Source organism: Mastomys coucha, unplaced genomic scaffold (assembly GCF_008632895.1).
Source record: "Mastomys coucha isolate ucsf_1 unplaced genomic scaffold, UCSF_Mcou_1 pScaffold9, whole genome shotgun sequence".
NCBI lineage: Eukaryota > Metazoa > Chordata > Mammalia > Rodentia > Muridae > Mastomys > Mastomys coucha.
The window spans coordinates 105,401,057-105,405,335 of NW_022196915.1; positions in this window are offsets into that span (position 1 = coordinate 105,401,057).

The following is a 4,279-nucleotide window of genomic DNA, read 5'->3' on the forward strand; positions in this document are numbered from 1 at the left end:
CCCTGGCTGCTGCATCCTCTGTGTCTCCCCCTGGCTGCTGCATCCTCTGTGTCTCCCCCTGGCTGCTGTCATCTGGCCCTTCCTGCTGGAGCCCCCTTGCAAACCAGCTTCCATTCTCTAAGCAGTCTTCAGCTGCCCTGAGAGAAGAGGCTGGGAGAGGACAGACTCACACACTTCTTTAGCCATTTGCCCAAGTCCTAGAATCCACACATCCTTGATTTCTAAGCAATAACAACAATGCAAATGAAAATTTCATGAAATGGTTAAAAGGACCAAAACTATTAAGGACATACTTAAGAGTTTTACAAATTGTTCTACTGCTATTATTGCAAATTCTCCTATTGTTTTTGTTCTTGATGATTCATTTTAAAAACTCAAATTTGCCCTGATAATCTTTTGTTACCATTGGTTTGCTTTTACCTAATCAGAATGATCTCACTAATTCATTTGAAACAGAAGTTGGTGTGATTTTTTTTTTTTTTAAGAATATTGTTTATTGGGCTGGTGAGATGGCTCAGTGGGTAAGATCACTGACTGCTCTTCCGAAGGTCCTGAGTTCAGACCCCAGCAACCACATGGTGGCTCACAACCACCTGTAATGAGATCTGACGCCTCTTCTGGTGCGTCTGAAGACAGCTACAGTGCATTATGCTGTAGAGAGCAGGGCTGTAGCTAACCCGGCCGGAGCTCAATTTCCATACACATAAAATAAATAAATTAAAAAAAAAAAAGAATAGTGTCTGTCATCTTAAGTCTCACGGCAACATAATTGGTTAATTGGGGGAAAATAAAAGCTTTTAATATTTTCCTATTATTACTTCTCAGTACGTGTGAAATTATTATAACTTGGATTGGATTCTGTTCACATTTTTTATGTTTAAAATTCCTGTTTGAGGTACTCACTTGAAAGTCATAAAATTAATTCAGTGAATTATGCCTTAGGATTAGACAGGATTTCCACAAAGTTCTGGGATGTATCTACACGTGCTTTCCCATTTTGAACTTTCAAAATAGTTTGATGTTCTCAGTACTGACAGTTATAAAATCAAAATATCAGTAACTCTGAAAAGCATCAAAGATGACCTGTGTCCTGCAGCATCATTTCTCTGTAAAAACAAGTAAGCAACCTATGTCATTAATATGCACACTTACTCATCCTTGCTAAATGCTAAAAATATGTGTGTATCAAACAATTTTAATTATCACTTATTATCATAAGGGTTTGATTTATAGACCCATTTTGTATATCTGTTCAAAAACTCTGCCCTACAATGCAAGGCCCTAAACGGAGCTCGGTGTTCCAGGAAGTCAGCTACTCGGGAGCTGCAGAAGACAAGTCACTGGCCCACACCCCAGATCCTGCATTTCATGAACAACTCTCTCAGGGAAACAGCCAGCTCACCCAGTCAGCTCTAGTGGGACCCTTGCCCTAGCCTTAGCTACTGAACCCCCACCTAGAAGCACGTAACCTGTGTTCCCTCACACTCTGGTCACTGTGTTTCTGGGACCTGTGCCCTCATCCTGGTGTGGCCAGAGCTTGGCACACCACCCCCCTGGCATTAAGCCAAACTGCAGTAGCTGCTGAGGTCGTGTGAAGTCCCGTCTTTTAGGTCTCCCTACAGACTTACTTCTCACGTATTCTTACACCTATACACTTAGAGTTGTTTTAAAGGGCTTGTGAATTTTAAAAGGACTGCCACCAGGCAGCTGTCTGGCTGTGTCACATCCTGAGTCACTGCATCCTGTCCAGTATTCTTCCGAGAGACTGGTAGCTTCTTCGAGGCTACTCCCCAGACGGGGACAAATGTCAAGGTGGGATGAAGACTCAACACATAGTGGTTAAAAGCCACCACTAGATTTTTAAAATGAATAATACACTAATTTTTTTATTTATTTTTATTCATCTATGGTGTGGCATACCATGGAGCTTGTGTGGGCATCAAGGACAACTTGTGGGGAGTCACTTCTCTCCTTCTACCCCACAGGCCCTGGGAACAGAACTCAGGACTTCAGGCTTGGTAATAGCAGGTGCCTTTCACCAGTGGCTGAGCCATCTGTATCGTTGGATCCCCACTCAAATTTATCAAGATACACAGTAGAGCAAAATACAGTTAAGATAACGAGAGGCGGAGGGAAAACAGAGGTGTGGGGGACAGGGGAGAAAAGGGAGAGAAAAGAGGGAGGGAGAGAAAGATGGGGAGAGGTCTACTGTTTATGCCATCAAGTGTCAGACACATCAAATGTGCCATCAGACTTAATCAGAGACACACAAACAAAGAAAAGCACTTGAGAGGGCAAACTAGTACACTGGTCTCTGGACCACTGTGGTAAGCTCATCCACTTACCAAGGAGACTACCAGACATCAATCCCTGACTTCCCCAGATGCAGCTCAATGTGATCCTCCCTACCCTCAAGGCCACCCACTTCCGAGGTGTTCAGGCCTTTTGCTCTACGTCTATGGGTCAGTCCTCTGTCCCAAACCTGCAAGGTAGCCTGAAGAAATCATAGAGCATGAGGCTCGAGGGACAAGTAAGACTGCTCCAGGACGCAGCCTCATCGTCATCGGCAACTGTCCCAAAGCGGGGACTGCGGAGATATGAGAGGCCAGAGGGGTATCTCCCTGGAAGGCTTTCCTCTCCTGAGAGTGCACGATGACTACAGGTTTATAACAGGGCTTCCCTCAGCTTTCAGCCACGAGTGGAGAAATGAGGGGTCAAGCAGACAGACAACCTTGTAAGTGATTAACGGCAGATGCTGAAGTAAGGAGACTGATACAAAACGAAGGCAGACATAGCAGACCTTCGTCTCACTTCAGTTGCCTTGTGGGCCTCAGTGAGGACTCAGTGCTTCTTAGCAAAAGCAGCGGCTCATGTCCAGCGGCCATTGTTGGCAGGCGGCCATACTGTCTGCGCAGTCCTGGGTTTCAGTCCCGAGACTGATTCTTGAGTCAGTCAGCTTTACAGAATATTTATCTCTCTGTCACCTCGATTTGGAGGAAAATCTCCATTCCTTCCCCTTCCTTTCATCTTTTTTCTTTGTATACAAAAGCTAGATTTTTAAAGACAAAGTTATAGTCCACTTACTCATTTATTTATTAACAAAAATTTTCTAAATTTCCACAATGTCTTGGGCAATGAGTGTTGATGTAGATGTAACAAATATGGAATAGAGCTCTGTGCATACGCGGTTCCCACGTGCTACTGCTACAAAGAGCCGACCACTTCAAGGTTACACTTGGGGTCACAAAAGGTGAATAGTAAATCATACCTCTGATAGTAAAGGATGTGTTCATATGCCTACTGTAGCTTGGATTTTAAAGTATTCTTGTTAGGTACAGAAAATAACATTAGAAAAGTCATTACAACCACGTTTAACAGACAATACACAACGGGAAACATACCTGAGGTGCTTATTACACGGTTTGATTGAACTTCCTCTACAATATATCTGCTTCTCTTTCATAAAACAATTCATTTATTTACAATGTGTTATTCCTTATAGTTTTCATTGCTGTTGAGATTCTTTTTTCTATAACACAGTACGAAAAGGCATTCAGAAGGAATCATTTTAAATGACATTATTTATGCAAAAAGATCTTTATATTTCATAGTTTATTGAAATGCTTCTTTTCAAATGCCTTTCAGTTTTACATAATGTGTGTCAGAACAGCCACCAGGAGTAAGTACATAAGAAACTTTGCTTGCCTGTCACCACGGAGTCTACTCTTCCATTTTCTATTTTGTGAAAGTGTGATTCCTCTCTTTTCAAAGGGCCTGAGTTCATTATGAGAATTCTTTTATGACACTCACAGCAAAAACCACTCCTCTTGAACAATACCTTCATCTCAATGCAGTCTTGCACTCTGTTTTGCACTCTGTATATATTTGAGTATGCATGTGCATGTTCATGTGTGGGTGCATGTGTCTGAAAGTTCACATGCACATGAGTGCACACAAGCCTGTGTAGTCCACAGGGCGACCTTGACTGATGTTCCTCAGACAGTTTTACCTTTCCCCCACTTATTTTCCCCAGCAGAATTGTTTCTTAGGCTGGAAGTCATCAAGTGGTACAGGCTATGAGGCTGGGGAGTTCTGCCTGCCCAGAACTGGAAGTCATCAAGTGGTATAGGCTATGAGGCTGGGGAGTTCTGCCTCCCCAGAACTGGAAGTCATCAAGTGGCACAGGCTATGAAGCTATGGAGTTCTGCCTGCCCAGAACTGGAAGTCATCAAGTGGTACAGGCTATGAGGCTGGGGAGTTCTGCCTCCCCAGAACTGGA